The sequence below is a fragment of the Marmota flaviventris genome, chromosome 8, assembly GCF_047511675.1.
Source record: "Marmota flaviventris isolate mMarFla1 chromosome 8, mMarFla1.hap1, whole genome shotgun sequence".
In the NCBI taxonomy this organism is placed as follows: Eukaryota; Metazoa; Chordata; class Mammalia; order Rodentia; family Sciuridae; genus Marmota; species Marmota flaviventris.
This window is the reverse complement of record NC_092505.1, coordinates 132898654-132924188: the sequence shown is the minus strand read 5'-3', so window position 1 is coordinate 132924188 and position 25535 is coordinate 132898654. Positions and strand designations below refer to the sequence as shown.

Here is a 25535-nt window from a genome sequence, read left to right as displayed (position 1 = left end):
AGAAAAGTGAATACAAACATCATTGTTCACAAGTTCTCCTTGTAGAGCAACAGGATGTATAATTAAAAGGTGCAAACATCTCCCTTCTTAAAAATAATCTCTATGTCCAGGTTAGCAACATCTACAACTCTGGCTTGATTGATCTAACAAAATTATTTAACAAAATTATTTTTGCTTATATCAGTGATACTTTGATATCCACTTCTAGTACATGTAGCATTTGGCCAGAGGACCATAAATAATAATAATGTTTTCAATGTGGAAATCTTAAAAGTTTTAAAGGGAAATACTGCTCAGTAAATAAATTCTCCTGGAATTTCTTGTAGCAAAGTTTCCTCAAATTTAAATCATTTGGAGATGACCTTTGGCTCCATTTTCTCTTTTTCAGACTGTCTGCATTGCCCTAAAGTATACATAGCAACTACAATTAACTCCTCTGTCACAAGCAATTCCTCGGTTTCTGGTTTCTCAGTATCTGACTTAATTTCAGGCACAGAATTACCTTCTTGGAGGGCATTTGCTTCTCCTAATGACTCTTTCATCCTAAAAAAAGGATCTTGAATACTGCTCTATTGACAACCATGGGTGTTTGAGTCATTCTTCAGCAGTGGCTCCATCTTCTAGTTTATTAACTAAAAGTCTTTTGATGAAGTCAATAGCGGATTCAGACACATCATCAAATTCTTCCTCAGAATAGCTTAAAATTCGTCTGTGAGATGTTCAAGATTGTTTCCTGTTTATTATCATCTAAGAAAGGTGATATTCCTGTAAGCATGACATAGGTCAACACTCCAATGCTACAAATATCTGTTGTCATGCTGATAGGATCATAACTAAGGATTTCAAGGAGCCACATATTCAGGAGTACCCATAATTTCTTGGAGCTCTTCACTGTTCTTCATTATTCTTGAAAGGCCCAAATCAACTATCTTAATGTCACCCAATGGAGATTTATTTGTCAGCAGAATATTCTGAGGCTCAGGCACAGAGCAATGGAGTAAGGTGACATGGACTGAGACCTTAGAAACTGTGTACCTCAAATAAACTTTTCCTCCTCCAAGTTGTTCTTGTCAGGTCTTATAGTCGTGGAGATAAAAAGCCAGGTAACACAAAATGTTCAGTGCAGATGCAATTTTTCCCCCAAATACTTTCACTCTATGGTTGGCTAAATCCGTGAATAAAAACCCCATAGATACAGAGAATAGACTGTACTCTTTATAATGCAAGTCTGTTTATGATGCTGTAGGTCATTGCTATCACCAACAGACATCACAGTCTCAAACAGGGTGGGGATTAGGAAGTATATGGTGGTCAAGGTGGTTCATATCCTTGGACTAATTTTTACCCAAGGGAAAATTGACTAAGATAATTTCACACAAAAAGATAAGCAATTGTGAAATAGAATATAAAAATCATTTAAAAAGTTTTAAAGGGAGATCCGGGCTGGCTGATCCGCGCGGCGCGCCCCGCGGCTACAGATGGCAGGGCACCACCGAGAAGCGACCAACAAGCAGGGAGAAACGTTGCTGCGGATTCTGTGAAATCCTGCTGGCTGAGCCCCCACTGAGCCCTGGGCTGAGTTCGGGATTTCAGACGGGGAAGGAAGCCGTACGGTTCTATCCCCCACAACAGAAACTCCACCAAGGAAACCAGCGGCCACCATCTTGGAGAGCTGAAGTAACCACCACCACTCTCCGACGGATTGCAACAATAAAACAGCCAACTGTGTGACTGGAGATCCGGGCTGACTGATCCGCGCGGCCCGCCCCGCGGCTACAGACGGCGGGGAACCACCGAGAAGCGACCAGCAAGCAGGGAGAAAGGATCTTTGAGAGCTGAAGTAACCACTGCCACTCTCCAACAGATTGCAACAATGAAACAGGTGTGTGTTACACAGCTCATCTCCCATACAGCGGGGAATTCGCATAAAATCTTTCCTAGGCCTTCTGGGGGAGGGATTATCAGAGCGAGCCTGCATAAAGACGCGGGGAAAACTAGAGACACCTGACTTTCAACTCCCCCTCCCATCGGCGGTGAAAACGAAACCTGTCTAGCCAGCACTGGGGGAGGGGCAAGCGGAAAAAATCAAAACAATAGAGTGCCGGGGTTCCCAATAGACACCCTCCACACCCAACAAACGGCAGGCCCAGAGTACAGTTTGAACTGCCGAGAGGCATCACTCAGGGGAAATATGGTCTAGCAGGAGAAACCAGGACTAGCAGGAGAAACCAGGGGACTAGAGGCTAGGCCCTCGCAACTGGGCAGCTGGAGACAGCACGCCCGCCGGCGACAGTCCACCCGCTGCCCGCGCGACTGGGTGGCTAGAGATCGCCCGCCGGCCGGCAAAAGCCGGCTCGCTGCCTGCGCGACTGGGCGGCTGGAGACTGCCCGCCCGCCTGCCGGCGACCGATCGCCCGCTGGCTGCCCGCGTGACTGGGCGGCTAGAGATCGCCCGCCTGCCGGCGACAGCCCACCCGCTGACTGCGCGACTGGGCGGCTGGAGACCACCCGCCCGCCGGCAACCGACTGCGCGACTGGGCGGCTAGAGATCGCCCGCCCGCTGGCGACAGCCCACCCGCTGCCCGGCTGACTGGGCTGCGGGAGACCGCCCGCCCGCCAGCGACCGGGAGCTGAAACCAACCAGAGACAGTCCAGTCTCACCCCCCCATTCGGACACAAGGAGCCTGGGGCCAGCCATAGCAGAGAGGTGACGTCACTGGAGCTCGACCGTCGGAATTCCTTCCCAGCGGAATCCACTTTAGCAGACATAGTCTACCAAAACAAAGGAGAGACAACAGAGATATATAAAACCAAAACAAATCTATACAAGAGAGCAGAAACACAGCAATCAAATAGAGCTGGAAAGTAACGTGAACATCATGAAAAAACAAGGGAAAAAAGGAGTACAAACAATGCAGGACAACTTAATTCTACAGGAGGACCTAGAAGCATCAGAAACAGGGATAGGGAAAGAACTCAAGGCATACCTAACTCAGATAGAAAGGAATATTAGAGAAGACATGAGACAGCAAGTCCAAGCAATAAAAGTATATTTTGAAAATGAATTAAACAAATTCAAATGGCAAAGAACGAGCTTTACCAGGAGATAGAGATCTTAAAAAAAATCAAACAGTAATCCTAGAAATGCAGGAAACTATAAACCAAATTAAAAACTCAAACGAGAATATTACAAATAGACTAGATCAAATAGAAGTCAGAACATTAGATAATGAAGACAAAGTTTATCAACTTGAAAAGAATATAGTCAACACAGAAAAGATGATTAAATCCCATGAGCAATCTATTCAAGAGTTATGGGATGTCATAAAAAAAACCAAATTTGAGAGTCATTGGGATAGAAGAAGGCATAGAGATTCAAACCAAAGGAATGGACAACATATTAAAGGAAATAATTCTAGAAAACTTCCCAGAGATGAAAGATGGAATGGATTGCCAAATCCTGGAAGCCTACAGGACCCCAAACATTCAAAACCATAATAGACCAACTCCAAGACATATAATTATGAAGATAGCCAACATACAGAACAAGGAGAGAATATTAAAAGCTACGAGAGAAATGAGGCAGATTACATTCAGGGGTAAACCAATTAGGTTAACGACTGATTTTTCATCACAGACTTTGAAAGCGAGAAGATCCTGGAACAATGTATTTCAAACACTGAAAAATAATGGATTCCAACCAAGAATATTGTATCCAGCAAAACTAAGCTTCAGATTTGACAATGAAATTAAAATCTTTCACGATAAACAAAAGCTAAAAGAATTCGCAGCCAGAAAACCAGCACTGCAAAGCATTTTGAGCAAAATACTACAAGAAGAGGAATTGAAAAATAGTGCCCAAAACTAACAGCGGGAGGTTTCTCAGTAAAGGGGGAGGAAAATAACCAAAAAGTAAAAACTAGCCAAACTAAAATAAATAAATAAATAAACATGACTGGAAGTACAAATCATATTTCAATTGTAACCTTAAATGTTAATGGCCTAAACTCACCAATCAAGAGACATAGGCTAGTAACCTGGATCAAAAAAACAAATCCAACAATATGCTGCCTTCAGGAGACTCATATGACAGGAAAAGACATACACAGGCTGAAGGTAAAAGGTTGGGAAAAATCATACCACTCACATGGCTCTCGGAAGCAAGCAGGAGTGGCCATACTCATATCGAATAAAATCAACTTCAAACCTAAGTTAATCAAAAGGGATAAAGAAGGACACTATATACTGTTAAAAGGAACCATCCACCAACAAGACATAACAATTTTCAATTTGTATGCACCAAACAATGGAGCTGCAACGTTCATAAAACAAACTCTCCTCAAGTTCAAGAGTCAAATAGACCACAACACAATAATTATGGGTGACTTCAACACACCGCTCTCGCCATTAGACAGATCCTCTAGACAAAAACTCAATAAAGAAACTATAGAACTCAACAGCACAATCAGTAACCTAGACTTAACCGACATATATAGAATATATCAACCATCATCAAGTGGATACACGTTCTTCTCAGCAGCACATGGATCCTACTCAAAGATAGACCATATATTATGCCATAGGGCAACTCTTAGTAAATATAAAGGCGTGGAGATAATACCGTGCACCATATCTGATCATAATGGAATGAAACTGGAAATCAATGATAAAAGAAGGAAGGAAAAATCCTACATCACATGGAAAATGAACAATATGTTACTGAATGATCAATGGGTTACAGAAGACATAAAGGAGGAGATAAAAAAATTCTTACAGGCAAATGACAATACAGACACAACATACCGGAATCTATGGGACACAATGAAAGCAGTTTTAAGAGGGAAATTCATTTCTTGGAGTTCTTTCCTCAAAAAAAAAAAAAAAAAAAAAAAAAAGAAAAAACCAACAAATAAATGAACTCACACTACACCTCAAAAACCTAGAGAAGGAAGAGCAACACAACAGCAAATGTAGTAGAAGACAAGAAATAATTAAAATTAGAGCAGAAATCAATGAAATTGAAACAAAAAAAAACCATTGAAAAAATCGATAAAACTAAAAGTTGGTTGTTTGAAGAAATAAATAAGATTGACAGGCCCTTAGCCATGCTAACGAAGAGAAGAAGAGAGAGAACTCAAATTACTAACATACGGGATGAAAAAGGTAATATCACAACAGACACTACAGAAATACAGAAGATAATTAGAAAGTATTTTGAAACCCTATATTCCAATAAGATAGAAGATAGTGAAAATATCGATAAATTTCTTAAGTCATACGATCTGCCCAGATTGAGTCAGGAAGACACACACAATTTAAACAGACCAATAACAAAGGAAGAAATAGAAGAAGCCATCAAAAGACTACCAACCAAAAAAGCCCTGGACAGGATGGGTATACAGCGGAGTTCTACAAAACCTTCAAAGAAGAATTAATACCAGTACTTTTCAAGCTATTTCAAGAAATAGAAAAAGAAGGAGCTCTTCCAAATTCATTCTATGAGGCCAACATCACCCTAATCCCGAAACCAGACAAAGACACTTCAAAGAAAGAAAACTACAGACCAATATCTCTAATGAACTTGGATGCAAAAATTCTCAATAAAATCCTGGCGAATCGAATACAAAAGCATATCAAAAAAATTGTGCACCATGATCAAGTAGGATTCATCCCTGGGATGCAAGGCTGGTTCAATATACAGAAATCAATAAATGCTATTCACCACATCAATAGACTTAAAGACAAGAACCATATGATCATCTCGATAGATGCAGAAAAAGCATTCGACAAAGTACAGCATCCCTTTATGTTTAAAACACTAGAAAAACTAGGGATAACAGGAACTTACCTCAACATTGTAAAAGCTATATATGCTAAACCTCAGGCTAGCATCATCCTAAATGGAGAAAAACTGAAGGCATTCCCTCTAAAATCTGGAACAAGACAGGGATGCCCTCTATCACCACTTCAATTTAGTTCTTGAAATACTAGTCAGAGCAATTAGACAGACAAAAGAAATTAAAGGCATAAAAATAGGAAAAGAAGAACTTAAATTATCGCTATTTGTGGATGGCATGATAATATATTTAACAGACCCAAAAGGGTCTACAAAGAAACTGCTACAGTTAATAAATGAATTCAGCAAAGTGGCAGGATATAAAATCAACACGCATAAATCAAAGGCATTCCTGTATATCAGAAACAAAACTTCTGAAATGGAAATGAGGAAAACCACTCCATTCACAATATCCTCAAAAAAAAAAAAAGATACTTGGGAATCAACCTAACAAAAGAGGTGAAAAATTTATATAATGAAAACTACAGAACCCTAAAGAGAGAGATAGAAGATCTTAGAAGATGGAAAAATGTACCCTGTTCATGGATAGGCAGAACTAACATCATCAAAATGGTGATATTACCCAAAGTTCTCTACAAGTTTAATGCAATGCCAATCAAAATCCCAACGGCATTTCTTGTAGAAATAGATGTAGCAATCATGAAATTCATATGGAAAAACAAAAGACCCAGAATAGCAAAAGCAATTCTAAGCAGGAAGTGTGAATCTGGAGGTATAGCGATACCAGAGTTCAAACTGTACTACAAAGCAATAGTAACAAAAACAGCATGGTACTGGTACCAAAACAGGCAGGTGGACCAATAGTACAGAATAGAGGACACAGAAACCAATCCAGAAAATTACAACTTTCTTATATTTGATAAAGGGGCTAAAAACATGCAATGGAGGAAGGATAGCATCTTCAACAAATGGTGCTGGGAAAATTGGAAATCCATATGCATCAAAATGAAACTGAATCCCTTTCTCTCGCCATGCACAAAAGTTAACACAAAATGGATCAAGGAGTTTAGACATCAAATCAGAGACACTGCGTCTGATAGAAGAAAAAGTTGGCTACGATCTACATACTGTGGGTTCAGGCTCCAAATTCCTTAATAGGACACCCATAGCACAAGAGTTAATAACAAGAATAAACAAATGGGACTTACTTAAACTAAAATGTTTTTTCTCAGCAAGAGAAACAATAAGAGAGGTAAATAGAGAGCCTACATCCTGGGAACAAATTTTTACCCCTCACACATCAGATAGAGCCCCAATATCCAGAATATACAAAGAACTCAAAAAATTAAACAATAAGATAACAAATAACCCAATCAACAAATGGGCCAAGGACCTGAACAGGCACTTCACAGAGGAGGACATACAATCAATCAACAAGTACATGAAAAAATGCTCACCATCTCTAGCAGTCAGAGAATTGCAAATCAAAACCACCCTAAGATACCATCTCACTCCAGTAAGATTGGCAGCCATTCTGAAGTCAAACAACAATAAGTGTTGGCGAGGATGTGGGGAAAAGGGTACACTTGTTCACTGCTTGTGGGACTGCAAATTGGTGAGGCCAATTTGGAAAGCAGTATGGAGATTTCTGGGAAAGCTGGGAATGGATCCACCACTTGACCCAGCTATTGCCCTTCTCGGACTATTCCCTGAGGATCTTAAAAGAGCGTACTATAGGGATACTGCCACATCAATGATCATAGCGGCACAATTCACAATAGCTAGACTGTGGAACCAACCTAGATGCCCTTCAATAGATGAATGGATAAAAAAATGTGGCATCTATACACAATGGAGTATTACGCAGCACTAAAAAATGACAAAATCATAGAATTTGCAGGGAAGTGGATGGCATTAGAGCAGATTATGCTAAGCGAAGCTAGCCAATCCTTAAAAAACAAATGCCAAATGTCTTCTTTGATATAAAGAGAGCAACTAAGAACAGAACAGGGAGGAAGAGCATGAGGAAAAGATTAACATTAAACAAAGACGAGTGGGGGAAGAGAAAGGGAGAGAGAAGGGAAAGCATATGGAAATGGTAGGAGACCCTCAATGTTACACAAAATTACATATAAGAGGTTGTGAGTGGAAAGGGGGGGGAATAATGGAGAGAATTGAATAACAGCAGATGAGATAGAGAGGGAAGATGGGAGGAGAGGGGAGGGGGGTTAGTAGGGGATAGGAAAGGTAGCAGAATACAACAGTCACTAATATGCCATTATGTAAAAATGTGAATGTGTAACCGATGTGATTCTGCAATTCGTATATGGGGTAAAAATGGGAGTTCATAACCCAATTGAGTCAAATGTATGAAAGATGATATATCATGAGCTTTGTAATGTTTTGAACAACCAATAAAAGAAAAGAAAAAAAAATTTTACAGTATTTCAGTTTCACTGTTCAAGATGAATATTAAAAAATCAAGCATTTATTCAGTCTGTCATTAATATGAAACACATTGATATGAACTGTCACTGAATTCTTTCTCTCCTATTAAATTTCATCAGTTCAAAGAAAATAAATAAAAAAATAAAAAGTTTTAAAAAATTTTGTTTTCATTTCCGAAAGTCTGTACTTCCTGTCTTCTGACATTAACGACATTTCCATAGATGAACTGAGATGCATGGATACTGAAAAATTCTATAAACCTTGCTCAGCAATTAGTGTTTATGATTTGGCTCCTGCGACTTTTCCAGGATCAATCTCTTGTCATTTGTCAAAAGCACTTTGTGTTCCAAGTCAAACTGGCCATAATCCTTCAAATCTAGATGAACTACATCATGAGTATGTAAAAAGTGGACACTTTCTAACATCTGTCTCATGAGTCTTTGAACATCTTTTTCTTTAAAAGCTCTTCTCTGTCTGCATCACATTGGTTAAAAATTTTACCTGCAATAATATATTCCAGAACCAAGATAATTTCTGATGGAGTTCCATAAACTTCATGTAAATTAATGACCCAAGGATTGTCCTGTGCTAGTTCAAGTACAATAGTCTCATGAATTATTTCAACCCGACAGTCTTGGCGTTTTCTTTTTTTTCTCATGAACTGCAAGTTCTTTTCTAGAATCTTTCTTTATACATTTCCTCACCAAGGCAGACTTACTCCTGCCCAGTTCCTGGCCAGGGCTGAACTTACTCCTGCTCAGCTTCTGGCCAGAGCTGTGCGCACAGCAGTGTGGATCTCCAACTCCATTCTGACTCCGACTTGCAGGCTGGAGGGTGGAGCCTGAGATGTCAGCCAAGCAGGAGCCACCACTGCCAGACTTCTCTAGAGGGATCCTGAAGTTCTTCCTTTCCTGCTACTCAGCTCTCTCCTCATAGCTGGCGGGTAATGGGATCACCTCCAGTTGACCCGCTCTACCTGATGCAGACAGCTTCACCTGCCGCTGACACCTTCACCTGGCACTGGACCCTGCCCCTCTCGAAGGACTTGCCTACCACTCAGACTGGTGTATGATATTTAAAAAAATATTTTTTTAAATTGTAGATGGAAATAACTTACTTTATTTTTATGTCGTGCTGACAATTGAACACAGTGCATCACATGTGCTAAGTTACAGCCTCAGCCCGTGTATGGTCTATTTTAATGGGTTGTTGAGTTCAGTTTGAAATTATTTTCAGTAAAATTGCAGCTTTGTTCATTAATGATATAAATGTATAGTTTCATTTCTTTGTTTTTGTCAGGTTTTGGTAGCAGTGTAATATTGGCATTGTAGAATGTGGAAGGCTTTCTTCCTTTCCTGTTTCATGGAGTAATTTGAGGAATGTAGCTGCTGTTATTATTATAATTTGGTACTGGGGATTGAACTCGGGGGCACTCGACCAAGGAAACACATCCCAAACCCTATTTTGTATTTTATTTAGAGTCAGGGTCTCACTGAGTCACCATTGCTAAGGTTGGCTTTGAACTCGTGATCCTCCTGAGCTGGGATTACAGATGTGTGACACCATGCCCAGCATAGCTATTATTTTTTCAAAGTTTAATAAAATTAATTAGAGAGTCTGTCTAGCCCAGAACTTTTTGTTTGGATACTTACTGCTTCAGTCTCATTGCTTACTATTGATTTAACTAGGGTTTTTTTTTTTTTTTTTGTCACCATGGTCCAGTTTAGTAGGTCATATGTATCTGGAAAATTGTCCATTTTTTTCTAGATTTTTTAATTTGCTGGAATATAATTTTTCAAGTTAGTCCATAATGATCCTCTGAATTCCAGTGGTATCTGTTGTAATATTTCCTCCCCCCCCCTCTTATTTATAGTAAATCAGTTCTTTCCTCTCTTTATCTTTTTGGTCAATTTAGTTAAGGATCTTGTTTATCTTTTCAAAGAAACAACTCTCTTTTTCATTGATCCTTTGTATTTAGTTTTCTATTGTTTCTACTCTGATGTTTATTCTTTCAACTAATTTTATTTTTTGTAGTAGATGAAGACACTACCTTGTTTTTTTTTTTTTGGTACCAAGGACTGAATTCATGGACACTCGCCACCACCCCAGGCTTTATTTGATTTTTATGTGATGCTGAGGATCGAATCCAGTGCCTCACATGTGTTAGGCAAGTGTTCTACCAACTGAGCTATAACCCTAGCCCTAAACTAATTTTAGGTTTGCTTTATTCTTGTCCCCCCCCCCCAATACCTTGATACACACACACACACACATATCTCATTAGGTTATTTATTTGAGATCTCAATTTTTTTTGATATATAGGTAGCGATTGCTATACACTTCTATCTTAGGAGTAATTGTGGTGCAGCCTACAGTTTCTGGTATGTTGTGTTTCCATTTCCATTTGATTTTAGGAATTTTAAAATTTCTCCCCTGGTTTCGTTAATGACCAACTCTCTGTTCAAGTGTATTGTTTAAATCTCCATGCATTTGTATAGTTTCTGCAGTTTTTCTTGTTATTGATTTCTAATTTCATTTTGTTATGGTCTGATATGTTGTAAGAAGTTATTTTAGGGTTTTCGATATCTTAAGGCTTGCTTTGTGGCCTAAAATATGATCTTATTTTGGAAAATAACTGATAAAAGAATATGCACTCTACCATCATTGGATGGAAGATTCTATTGTTATCTGTTAGGTCCATTTGATCTCTAGTGTAATTTGTCTCACATCTTTTTTTGTTAATTTTTTAAAATTTTATTATCCTGGACTATCTTTTGGTGAGAATGAGGTATTGAACTCATCCATTTGTTTTATTGGAGTCTGCTTCTCTCTTTATATCTTTATTTTATAAAACTGGGTTCTCCGATATTTGGTGCCTATGTGTTTACAATTTTTATATCACCTTAATGGAGCATTCCTTTTAACAATATGTGGTGACCTTCTTTGCTCTTCAGGCTGATTTTTGGTTTCAAGTCTATTTTGTTCAATATGAATAATATATTCCTCCTTGCTTTCAGAGTCCACTTGTTTGAAATATTATTTTTAATCCTACTTTCATTCTGTATATGTTTTTGTCAGTGAGGTGAGTTTCTCATAGGGAGTAGAATGTTGGGTATTGTTTTTAAATTCATTCAGCTAGTCTGCATCTTTTAATTGGATAATTGAGACAATTTATTTTCATAGTTATTGAAAGGTATGTACTAATTCCTGTCATTGATTTCTTTTTGTTTTCTGGACAGTTTAATAATCTATGTTCATTTCTTACTTATTTATTTTAGAGGTTTGATGGTTTACTATGTTAATGATTGATTCTTCCCTACTTACTATCATTTGTATATTTACTTCTCTGGTGAGAGCTATTGTTTACTTTGCTTTTGTGATTGTGTTTATGTTGCTTCTGCTTCAGTGTGTAAAATTCCTTTAAATATCTTTTTTGATGATGGTTTCATGATTATGAATTATTTATTCTTATATTATCTTGAAGTACCTTTATTTTCTCATTTGATTCTGAAGGATAATTTGCTGGATATAATAATATAGGTTGCAGTTATTTTCTTTCAGGGCTTAAATATGTTTCATGTCTCCCTGGCTTTTAGAGTTTTTGCTGAGAAATCTGCTTTTATTCTGACAGGGATGCCCTCTCTCACCACTTCTATTCAATTTAGTCCTCGAAATACTAGCCAGAGCAATTAGACAGACAAAAGAAATTAAAGGCATAAAAATAGGAAAAGAAGAACTTAAATTTTCACTATATGCGGATGATATGATAATATATCTAACAGACCCAAAAGGGTCTACAAAGAAACTACTAGAGCTAATAAGTGAATTTAGCAAAGTGGCAGGATATAAAATCAACACGCATAAATCAAAGGCATTCCTGTATATCAGCGACAAATCTTCTGAAATGGAAATGAGGACAACCACCCCATTCACAATATCCTCAAAAAAAATAAAATACTTGGGAATCAACCTAACAAAAGATGTGAAAGATTTATACAATGAAAACTACAGAACCCTAAAGAGAGAAATAGAAGAAGACCTTAGAAGATGGAAAAATATACCCTGTTCATGGATAGGAAGTTAACATCATCAAAATGGCGATATTACCCAAAGTTCTCTATAGGTTTAATGCAATGCCAATCAAAATCCCAATGGCATTTCTTGTAGAAATAGATGTAGCAATCATGAAATTCATATGGAAAAACAAAAGACCCAGAATAGCAAAAACAATGCTAAGCAGGAAGTGTGAATCAGACGGTATAGCGATACCAGATTTCAAACTGTACTACAGAGCAATAGTAACAAAAACAGCATGGTACTGGTACCAAAACAGGCGGTTGGACCAATGGTACAGAATAGAGGACACAGAGACCAATCCACAAAATTACAACTTTCTTATATTTGATAAAAGGGCTAAAAGCATGCAATGGAGGAAGGATAGCATCTTCAACAAATGGTGCTGGGAAAACTGGAAATCCATATGCAACAAAATGAAACTGAATCCCTTTCTCTCGCCATGCACAAAAGTTAACTCAAAATGGATCAAAGAGCTTGATATCAAATCAGAGACTCTGCGCCTTATAGAAGAAAAAGTTGGCTCCGATCTACATATTGTGGGGTCGGGCTCCAAATTCCTTAATAGGACACCCATAGCACAAGAGTTAATAACTAGAATCAACAAATGGGACTTACTCAAACTAAAAAGTTTTTTTCTCAGCAAGAGAAACAATAAGAGAGGTAAACAGGGAGCCTACATCCTGGGAACAAATTTTTACTCCTCACACTTCAGATAGAGCCCTAATATCCAGAGTATACAAAGAACTCAAAAAATTAAACAATAAGATAACAAATAACCCAATCAACAAATGGGCCAAAGACCTGAACAGACACTTCTCAGAGGATGACATACAGTGAATCAACAAGTACATGAAAAAATGCTCACCATCTCTAGCAGTCAGAGAAATGCAAATCAAAACCACCCTAAGATACCATCTCACTCCAGTAAGATTGGCAGCCATTATGAAGTCAAACAACAACAAGTGCTGGCGAGGATGTGGGGAAAAGGGTACTCTTGTACATTGCTGGTGGGACTGCAAATTGGGGCGGCCAATTTGGAATGCGGTATGGAGATTTCTGGGAAAGCTGGGAACGGAACTACCATTTGACCCAGCTATTGCCCTTCTTGGACTATTCCCTGAAGACCTTAAAAGAGTGTGCTACAGGGATACTGCTACATCGATGTTCATAGCAGCACAATTCACAATAGCAAGACTGTGGAACCAACCCAGATGCCCTTCAATAGACGAATGGATAAAAAAAATGTGGCATTTATACACAATGGAGTATTACGCAGCACTAAAAAATGACAAAATCATAGAATTTGCAGGGAAATGGATGGCTTTAGAGCAGATTATGCTAAGTGAAGCTAGCCAATCCCTAAAAACAAATGCCAAATGTCTTCTTTGATATAATGAGTGCAACTAAGAACTGAGAGGGAGGAAGAGCAGGAGGAAAAGATGAACTTTAAACAGAGACATGAGGTGGGAGGGAAAGGGAGAGAAAAGGGAAATTGCATGGATATGGAAGGAGAACCCTCATTGTTATACAAAATTACATATAAGAGGTTGTGAGGGGGAAGCGAAAAAAAAAACAAGGGGAAGAATTAAATTACAACAGATGTGGTAGAGAGAGAAGAGGGGAGGGGAGGGGAGGGGGGATAGTAGAGGATAGGAAAGGTAGCAGAATACAACAGTTAGTAATATGGCATTATGAAAAATGTGGATGTGTAATCGATGTGATTCTCCAATCTGTATTTGGGGTAAAAATGTGATCTCATAACCCTCTTGAATCGAATGTATGAAATATGATATGTCTAGAGTTTTGTAATGTTTTGAATAACCAATAAAAGTAAAGAAAAAAAAGAATTTTAAATCATTAAATGTTACTTATCTTAAATAAAATGTATTGTCTTAGGTTGAAAAAAAAAGACTTTTATGGAAGAACTAATACCAATACTCTTCAACTTGTCAGGAAATAGAAAAAGAGAGAGCACTTCCAAACTCATTCTGGGAGGCCAATATCACCCTGAAACCAAAACCAGGCAAAGACACATCAAAGAAAGAAAACTTGAGTTCAATATCTCTAATGAACATAGGTACAAAAATTCTAAATGAAATTCTGATAAATTGAATACAAAACATATCAAAAAGAGTGCACCACAATCAAGTGGAGTTCATCCTAGGCATGCAAGGTTGGCTCAACACATGGAAATGAAAAAATGTAATTTATTACATCAATAGATATAGAAAAAGCATTTGAGAAAATACAGCACCCATTCATGTTCAAAATACTAGAAAAACTAGGGATAACAGGAACATACCTCAATATCGTAAAAGCTATCTATGCTAAGCCTGAAGTCAACATCATTCTATATGGAGAAAAATTGAAAGTATGCCCTTCAAAAACAGGAGCATGTCGGGGAAGACCTCTTTCACCACTGTATTTAACATAGTTCTTGAAACACTAGCCGGAAGAATTAGACAGATAAAAGAAATTAAAGGGATATGGATAGGAAAAGAATAAGTTAACACTATGTGCCAATGATCTGATTCTATATTTAGTATATTTGGAATTTCTCTTCAGAAGTTAAGCATCCTTAGAATTGCAGAGTATTGTGGACTGAATTGTAGAAAGTAAGTGAATTAGAAGAAAAATCTGTGACATGAATTTTTCTAATATTTGGAAATATTTTGTCTTTAGAAAGAAAAATCCTGTTTTTATAATTCTAGAGACTCTATATAAATGTAGAGTTTTTAAGATGTTTTATGGAATATGTTGTTGAGTCCACTCCCAGTTAGAATGGCAGCTATTAACAATGCGAACAACAATAAGTGTTGACAAGGATGTGGAGAAAAAGGCACACTCATGTCATGACACACTACTAAACCATTCAGAGTCACTCCAGGTGAACTTGGCTGGCATGAAATAATCACACAGAGAGAAATACCTTTTTTTTTTTTTTTTTTTGAGTTCTGTGATGGCTCCTCTGACCCACATCCCCCAAACGAGGCAAGGCAGGCAAGAAAGAGAGCATGCCTTGAACCTGGGTTTTACTAGGGGAGGCTGTTTCGTGGAATATTCTATCCCTAAAAGGGCAAAGGTTGAGTATAAACTCAACCCCAGCGGGTGTGACACCTACTTGTGGAGCCATGCCTTGGTATCCGAGCTGGGGTAGCACCCAAGCTGGGATACAATAATTGTTTAGAACCCTGGTGCATCACTACTTAAAGGCATCTGCATCCAGGGCAGCTTCCAACATATTCCCCCTTTCTTAATATAAATAAAGGCAACTGGTGAATTATATCTTTCAGTCACTGGAATCTTTATCCAAGTTTTTCATGATTTACTATTGAAACACAAAAGGAATTAGTAGAAAACATATCATTTCAATAACATACTATAGAGAATGTTTCAACATTCTTAGCATCAAAGTCATTCAATTAACTTTGAATGATCCAGATTATTATAAGTACTCTGCTAAACACTCACCAGAAGATTCTTAATCTTTCCCCAATTTTATTGGAAAGCATTCTGTTTGGTCATAGTAACAGAGACATCTTTATTTGGCATGGCTGATTCGCATTATTCATTATAGTGGCTTCTAGAGCATTTTAACTTAGTTTGAATCCTTCTATCAGCACTGATCTGACTATGAAGGATCTTGGGAGTAATTTAAGTCAAATTATTAAGAAAACCCATATGTTTTAAGTTTTAATTTATAGCCACAATGGCTGTATTGTAGGAACAGTGAATAATTTTTTAAGTATCACTTCTTGGATCATGAGATCAAGAACTTGCCTAGGTTTGGTTAATTGGCATGCACCTGTTTCAAGGCCTGATTGTTAACTTCAGCATGCTAGCTGGCAGTAGGACAAAGGAACATTGATGAAAGATCAATGTCCTTTTTCTCTACTATAACTAGTGATACAATTAGGCAAGTTGTACCTTTTATAGGTTACAGGATATTTAACCATGCTTTCTCTCAAGTCTCACATTTAAGAAGTCTTTTAGGTCTGTCAGTAATGTAAATATTCTGAAGGCAGAAGTCAAACATCAAAACATCCTTTTGGGTGTCATCTCACTGAGAATTAAGTTTCTAGGAGTTATAGCATCCTCATGTAATTGTAGACCAACCTAAAATATATATACTATTTCTGGACACCTTATGTTGTACTGGCAAGACACATGAACATTCCGTTTGCTTAGAGAAGTTGTCAATTTCTATTGTAGTATGATTAGGGCAATAATACATTGGTGGATATTTTATGTTAATAACTGGTCTGTATAGGAAAGTTATATTTCAACAGTCTTTCTCTTTTGACAATTGTCCAGATATATAGTCTTAATTTCTAAGGATCAGCAGAATTGGCTGGTTAAGGTTTCTCATATGCTATATTTTTCTCAAAAGATACTGCCAGCCTGTTTACCATAGGATGAACATATACATATAAATGACCATTACAGTCATTACAATTAATGTAGTTTCATGGGTGGACTTTCCAGTCCAAACTGCAAGGGACATTAAAGGTAGACCTGAAAAATGGGTTAATAGAAGTTTGTTCATAACTTTTACTTACCTGACAAGCTCATGAAGCTGCATGGCTATAAACTCTTCAGTTGGGAGATTTACCTTCCTGTGTCAGGGTTTTCAACCTTTCTATGATGACCAGTTTAAACTCTTATCTTTGAAATTTGATTTAGCTTACTAAATCATGTTCAGCAGCAGTAAGACTCTCAGTATCACAATTAAGAAAAATTTTAAAAAGATTTTATAAGAGCTATTATGTGCCTATAGGGTCCTGTCCCCACCCCCCCTTTTATTTAATAAAATTGAGCACAGGCTTGGCATAAGTCATAGTATCACTAGTTTTTAAGTTATAGACAATAGTACAAGTATTTAAATAATAAAAAAGATTTATTATAAAACTTGACAAAGGCCATCTACTAGTTATGTCAAGTTTAATATTAATGAATTGAAAGGGACCATGTTAAATAGAAACATAGAAACCATGTTAAATACAAGTTATTAATTGTATTACTTGATTTTGACTTTAACAGAATTACCCAATAATTAAAAATAAGTTGTACATGAAAATTTATATTTTGAAATTAGTTTTATATTAACTTAAATAATTAACTCAATTTGTGATGAGGCTAGAGACAGAGCTTTTAAATTAGGAATGGTGGTGTTTACTAGGGGCATGAAAAAAATATCAACATCTATTCAAAATAGGAAGTACACATGTTAAATAAACCTAGAGAAGATATTTTGTTTTTTACTGGTAAGAATAATGAAATAGAAAAATGAATAATTTTTCATCTAGCAATCTATGAAAAATGGTCATCATTGTTATAATGCTCATTGTTGATCCAAGTGTGGAGAATTAGTATCTCAAACATCAGTGGGTAAGAACAAGTCACCAGTATTGTTTAAGATGGCATTTTGAGGGCTGGGGTTGTGGCTCAGAGGAAAATCGCTCGCCTAGCATGTGTGATTCATGTGGGTTCAATCCTCAGCACCACTTAAAAACTAAATAAAGGTATTGTGTCCATATACAACTAAAGAATAAATGTTTTTTTAAAAAAAAGATGGCATTTTGAGGGATCCATGTCAAAATAATCCTCTCATATAAAGAAACAGTTGCATGAACATCCTTAATTACTTAATGTAGCAAAATTAGCTCTAATAATTATGTATAATTTATGACTTTACTAATTTCAAAAACATCAATGTATGTAGGGCATTACCTCATATTATTAAAGTTGAGAAAATGTCTATCTTGTTAAATTTCTTATTGAAATAAGCCATCGGCTGTTGAGCTGATTTATTTATGTCTGTCTAATATTTTAGGGATAACTATTTCTAGAGTCTTTTTTCTCAGTGATAAAGTATTGACAGGAGCTCGATGTAAAGCCCTGTTTTAATGTTTACAGGCTTTCAAAGCTTTTTTATAGCTTAGAAGAGGAGTAAAATTTTTACCCAGGTAGCTTATTTTTCTTGGGCCTAGGATTTGCATTTTAATCTCTTTCTGTCTGTATGTTTTTTATTTCTTTTATTTGATCTCTGTATAAATGTGGGGTAACAGCTAAATTTGATTAGGATCATGCCAATTTTTGTAATCCTTTGAAATTGGGTGGCCCTCTATAAATTCAAATTTATAAATTCTATAAAGTCCTTTGGGGCTTTCTATGAAAATAGTAGGATTTTTAAAAAAGTCTTACTAAAATTATTTTTTAGGCATTTTGTTTACCTGATGGATATCTGTTTTGGGGGGTTGTCTGTGTTCCATACAAACTGTCAGGCTTGTTTTTATTTTGTGTTACTGGGACATGGTTAAGATAAATCTCCTTTAAAACTGTTTTTAAACAGCCATCTATTTTAAAGGTTAGTTAAGCAATAGCATAATATTTCTCTAAATAAGGTGAGACATCTGGCATAAATTTTGAAATAATACATGAATTTGGATTTTTTGAAAAATCTCCCTGAATCTGTTTTGGTCTATATTAAGTTTGAGAGGTTCCCTTTGATCTTTCTTTGTAGTAGGTAATTTTTTAAGGCCTTCTTTGATGATAGTAGTTGAGGCTAGATATGAAAATGAGATACTTTTTATTGATTATTGTAATTTCCCAGTATATAGACTAGTTGATCCATCCTATTAATTTAAAAAGAACCCTCAATCTCTGAGAGAAAGTCTCAAAATATCTCTATATCTCAGAATATTGTCCTTTAAATCAGTGTCTCTTAATTGTCTTTTAGAAAATATGATTAAGGTTACTTCCCAGTGTAGGGAGTAGTATATAAATCTTACCATATTTTTTATGGATAATAGGTCCAGTCAGAGAACTTATATAATACAAATGAATTTTCAACAAAGTTTGCAACTTTTATTGTTCAAAACTAATGTACAACTTTAATTTGGAGAACACCAATCCTAATAAAATGTTCTCCCAAAGGCCATAAACATCTAATGATGTCTTTGAATTAATCAATTTTAGCCTCTAAGGAGAATTGTCAAAATTGGAATTTAAGTCAGCATTTTAAAATATTTATTGTTTAATGAAGGATGTGGATTTATTCACCAAAATCAATCCTTGTCTTAAACATCAAGATTCACTAGGCAAATAAAGACTTTACTTAATGGAAATAAACTTAACTTTATAACAGGTCTTTATAATGTAAAAATATGGACAAAATCTTGGTTCATATTAGTATAATAAAATAAGGGGGAAAAGTCTGAAATATCCTAGAATTAATCAGTTCAAATTACTATACTCAGTCTAGTTATACATAAATCTGTTTTTTAAATTGTTTTAACTTTCTATATCATCTGTCTAGATAATGAATTAAGGATTTCCTTATTTAGCAAAATTCCTTAGTCATTCTAATCTAGAATATAAATACCTTGTTTTACCCCAAAATGATTACTTTCTTCTTCTTAGGACCTCAAATGTGTTCTTCCTCTCTCTGGAAGTATCTTCTTCTCCTTTTATAATTTTTTTTTTGTTATACTTTGGAACAATTTCTGTAAACCTTAGAATCTAAACAAATTATTGTACCTTTATAAGAAGAAATATCTCAATGAAAATATAGTTAAAGCCCTTAGACATCTTTGCTGACAGAATCATATTTGTTTATCATCTTACAAAAGTTTGTACAATAATTTGAGAATTGGAGATTACTTGATGGTTTCTCTTGAAGGAAAATTTTTTTATAGTAAAATATATTTCTTTTATATTTTTCTAATTATAAAAGCAGACCATCAGATAAATGTATATGTAGATTATGTGTATGTTTTCTGTTTAAGGAAAATGATTAATAACAGATAGATACATATTAACTAAATGAATAGACATTTCAATTATCTTATGAAAAGAGTATGGATTAAATACCTGGAAAAATATGCATCAAGTATAGTTTATAATTATGTCAACCTAATGAAACCATGTGGTTCTTAAAATATTTGGATCCGTTCCAACTTACTTTTAACTATGTGGACCCTTAATGTAGTTCAAATAAGATCCCAGTGAATACATTTATTTATTTTTTGTATTTATATAGTTAGAAATGAAAATAAGGATTTTTTGATCATCATGGGAACATCATGAGAAAATTTTCTCAGGTTGCTGGCTTTTGTTCCTGCTATGAGCAAAATGCAGCATCCTCATAATCTCCAAAAATAAACTCTAATAATTTGTATATTATGTCTGTAATTTTTCTTAATAATATAGCTTTAAAGAATTTCTAAGGGAACCTGTTGATGGATAAAAATCAGATTATTTAGCTTTGAGAACATGGTTAGAATTAGGGCAGCAACATAGAAGCCTGTGAAATTAGATTTTGCCTGAAACAGATAGCTTTTTTTAGTACCTACAGGTGGGCATTCTTAAAAATGCAGGCTCTATGTAGCTTTGGTAGTAGATCTGTGTGAATCAGGAAGTACAGGTTAGTGGCTGGAAGGTGGAACTAGAAGCCCTTTCTGAGTGACAGTGGAAGGACCAATGGGAAACCCATGAAAATGCAAAGGGCAGGATTAGGAAGGGCTAGGCCTTGCCAGGCTTTGCGGTTACCATGGTGATGGAACAGCTTGGAGCTGTTGGTTGTGGTCGGTGCCACAAGCTGCCTGGTTCCCATTGTCCTGGGCTAAGGGTCCCTGAGCTTCAGTTGCACTCCATTGAATTTGTCCACATTCCCCACCCCAGGCAGGAACCAAGGAATGGGCAGTGGCTTGCATTGTCTCTGCAACCTGCTTCCGTGTTAGCAGTCTCGCAATTAATGGACCATTTCCCTATATCTTCCCCTCAATGTGTGTGTTCTGTCTTTTGTATTTTCCCTTCGCAGCTTGTGGGCTCTTTAAAAGTGAGTTTTAATGGCAGATGGCAGCGTTATTATCAGATCTTAAGGCAGTCTGCGTTTGGCACCCAGGCCAGGTTGTTTTAAGGGCCAAAAGCATTGTTGGCAGTGGGTCTAGCTACAGACCCCTTTGGGAGCCAAGGCTAGAGTCTTGTATCCTCAGTGGATGATTTACAGCTATTTTGACCTTGGTAGGACAAGAATACAGTGAAGAGACTCAATGTAAATTGTTTGAGCACCTCTAAAAAACAGCAAAAAACCCTGAAATTTGCCTCTCTAGAAGTAGAAAATCCCCAGCATCAAGTCTCAACATGAAAGTTTTTTTTCTTCTCACTCTCCAAACATTGATTTCTAGCATATAAATTCCAAAAAATTCTTTTCTAATATTTCAAAATATAAAAATTTACAAAAACAATCACAAAAAATCTACAAATGTGCTTTTCCCATTGGAGAGAACCAAGCTTAGCAACATATCCCATTAATCACCTTTATAATTCTTTACAGTTATTTATGGTCTATAGAATTGTAAAAATAATTTTTTATCTTTCTAAAGATGAAAAAGCCAAGATATTATTAGTTTAACGTCACAAATTTTTCTTCTGTCTATTTCACTTATTTTCTTCAGTGCAGCCCACAGTATTCTTGAAATCCTAAGCATGCTTAACTTCTGGAGAGAAATTCCAAACCTACTAAATTTCTAAGGTTCACCCTGGAGTCTCCACATGGGTCACCATTTGTTGCGACACACAGCTAAATCAGTCAGTCACTCCAGGTGAACTGGGCTGGCACAAAATAAACACATAGAGACAGAGAAATACCTTTTCCTTTGGGTTTTGTGACAGCTCCTCTGACCCAGCCCTCACAAAGGAAGCAAGGCAGGCAAGAAAGAGAGCATGCCTCAAACCTAGGTTTTATTGGGTAGGCTGTTCCATGGAATATTCTATCCCCAAAAGAGCAAAGGGGTAGGATTACAAAGGAACAGATGAGTGTAACTCAACTCTAGCAGGTGATGCCTACTTCTGGAGCCATGCCTTGTTATCTGAACTGAGTTCATGCCCAAGTTACGGTGCAATAATTGTTCAGAACTTAAAGGTGTCTGCATCCAAGGCAGTTCCTGACACTCATACATTGCTTGTGGGACTGCAAATTGGTGCAGCCAATATGGAAAGCAGTTTGGAGATTCCTTGGAAAACTGGGAATGGAACCACCATTTGATCCGGCTATTCCACTCCTTGATCTATATCCAAAAGACTTAAAAACAGCACACTACAGGGACACAGCCACATCAATGTTTATAGCAGCACAATTAACAACAGCTAAACTGTGAAACAAACCTAGATGCTCTTCAGTAGATGAATGGATAAGGAAAATGTGGTATGTATATACAATGGAATATTACCCAGCAATAAAAGAGAATAAAATCATGGAATTTGCAGGTAAATGGATGGACTTTGAGAATATAATGCTAAGTGAAATAAGCCAATCCTCAAAACCAAATCCTGAATGTTTTCTCTGATTTAAGGATGCTGATTCATAATGGGGTTGGTGGGACATGGGAAGATTAGATGAACTCTAGATAGGGCAAAGGAGAGGGAGGGAAGGGAGAGGGCATGCAGGTAGGAGAGAAGGTGGAATAAGATGGACATGTATGAAGTACGTGTATGAAGACGCGAATGGTTATACTCAACTTTGTGTATAACCAGAGATATAAAAAATTTTGCTCTATATGTGTTATATGAATTTTAATGAATTCTGCTGTCATATATAGCAAATAAAAAAAAGAATACAAACTATAAATGCTGATGAAGTGGGGAAAATGGCACACTCATACATTGTTTATAGAATTGTAGACTAGTATTAGCACTCTGGAAAGCAGTGTAGAGATTCTTCAACAATAGTAGGGATTGAATCACCATATGACCTAGCTATTCCATTCCTAGGTATTTTTACCAAAGATCTGACATTGGCATACTAGAGTGACACTGCCACATCAACCTTTATAGCAGCACAATTCACAATAGCTAAATTATGGAATTGACCCAGAATGCCTGTCAATAGATGAATGGATTAAAAAATTGTGCTGTACACACACACAAACACACACACATACACACTGTTAAATGGATATAAATGCAGAACATCATGCTATGTGAAATAAGCCAAACTGAGAAACTCAAAAGGTCAAATTTCTTCTTTCATATGATGAAGCTAGTAAAATAAAGGAAAAGGAGAGGGAAGGATATGATTACAGAAAGAACCAATCAAATACAAATTAATAGATGAGCAAAAGGAAGTCTGGTAGATTAAAAGAAGGAGAAGGGGAGGTTGGTGGGTGAAGTTCTGGAGGAAAGTGGTGAAGGAAAAGGGAGATCGTGAACTGAAATTGATTTCCATGCATGTATGAGTTTGTAGTGATGAATCTACTTACTATTTATAATCACAATTCATGGTGTTTGGATTGGAGTTATCTTTCTTGGAATATACACATTTGCTTGAGAGTCCTTCAGTTTTCTGTCCAGCATTATGGTCAATGTCTGGGCCACAGCTAACCACTCTTACCAGCTGAGTTTTGATGTTATGTGGTGCATATATATTGAGCCCTGTGAACTGCTGTCAATGAGCCATGCACCATGGCAAATACCCACGCTATTATGTACATCCAGATGTCCCAGGCTGTGTGGTAGGAGCAGTCAAATCAAATTCTATCCTGAAGCCAGGACTGCAGGAATTGAGTGATTTGTCATCCCAGTTTCAGTGCTCTCTGATCTGAGCTACATAGGACTGGTCTCAGCCCTCATCCCAGAGGGAAGGACCACCACCTACTCTTACCTTCATGGTCACTTTTCAATTCATGCTTTCTGCTGCTAAAGCCTTTCAGTGGGCTTGGGTTCATCGGTATTCCCAGTAAAATTTGTCAGGGTGCCCATAGGAACCCTGAATTGTGGTTGTTACTAAGTTTTCTGCTCTCAAGAGCAGTGAATTTCTCACTGTAGAACACCTTTCAAGATGGTTGGTTCCTGGTTGTAGCATTCTGATAGTTTTCTGAGCAGTGTATTGATTTTTTTTCTCTTAAAGCAACTTTGCTGTTTGGGAGGAGTCAGACCAAATTCCCAAACTGGATTTAAAGTTTGTATTAAATGTGAATTTCTCCTGCAGTTAAGACTGCCAGTCTTCAGTCATCTGGTTGTGTGCATTTTCTAGCTTAGCTTGTCCTTGTGGTATATGTTCCCCTCTCTTGCTATGGGTCCTAACTGTTGAAACCTGTTTCATGCCTTACTTTACATTTTTTTTTATGAATGCCCATGCTGTTTAGAGTCCCATCACTTCTTATTAACTCTTATCATTTTCCCTTACTTTTCTCCTTGGAGTCTATAGTCTCTCTTGTGTTGCCTTGATTCTTCTCACTTGCAAAGTCATGTAAAATGAATTTCTGTCCCACCTTTTTGCCTTTTTCCTCTTTATTATCATTTTCATTCAGTCTAATTTAATTTTTGATGTCCATGAGAATTCCCCTTTAATACATGGATTATATAGTAGTATGTTTTTTATTCCTAAATGTTTGAAGAATTTTCTCTCAGCTGTTGATTACTAGTTTGATTCTGTTGTAGTTGAATAATATTCTCTGTATGTGATTTTATTTCTTTTAAACCTTCTGAGGCTCACCCACCCAAGGATATGATCCATCTTGATATATGTTGACACTTGTAAAGAATACATACTCTTCAATTAGGAGGATGTTCTATGAATGTCATTAGAACCTGTGATTGATGGTGTGGTCAGGTTCTTCATGGTTGCTGATTTTTAATATTTTATAAATTATAATTTTTGATTTTGGTATTTTCTGCCACTCTATCTGTTTTTCTTCACACATTTTGTAGTTGTAGTTTGGTGGATATACATTTATTGTTGTTATATTTTTTGATAGTTGGCCCTCTGTTATTATGTAATGTCTTGCTTTTTTGATTAATATTCATATTGTTTTTGTTCATCCTTACTTTAAACTTGTCTACATTGTTATATTTAGATTCTAAAGTGTTTTTTATTTTATAGATAACATATAGGTAGGTCATGTCCATGTAGAGACTCTTCATACCTCTGTTTTTAAGGTAGTACATTCAGACCATTTACCTTTAATGTAGTTTTTAATGTGTTAGGGCTTCAGTTTGTCATTTTATTTTTTTTCTTTTATGATCTGCTCTTTTTTTCCTCCATTCCCCCATTCTTTATCATGGTTTATTTGAATTTATTTTTAAAAAAATTCCATACATACATGCATGCAATTACACACTCAAACACACCAACACATATATTCACATATGTATAATACGTGTTGTGTATCTTTTTGAAGAGTTGTTTTAGTAGTTATTCCTAAGTGTATAT

The 25535-nt window shown here is 36.5% G+C and overlaps 1 protein-coding gene and 1 pseudogene across 1 annotated transcript in view; one reads left to right on the top strand and one right to left on the bottom strand.

Moving 5' to 3' along the window:
* Dock3 (dedicator of cytokinesis 3) overlaps positions 1-25535 on the top strand; it is a 589868-nt gene that overhangs the window by 105308 nt on the left and 459025 nt on the right. The gene's annotated exons all lie outside the window — the stretch shown is intronic.
* On the bottom strand, positions 595-24048 carry LOC117794970 (serine/threonine-protein kinase 17A-like; annotated as a pseudogene).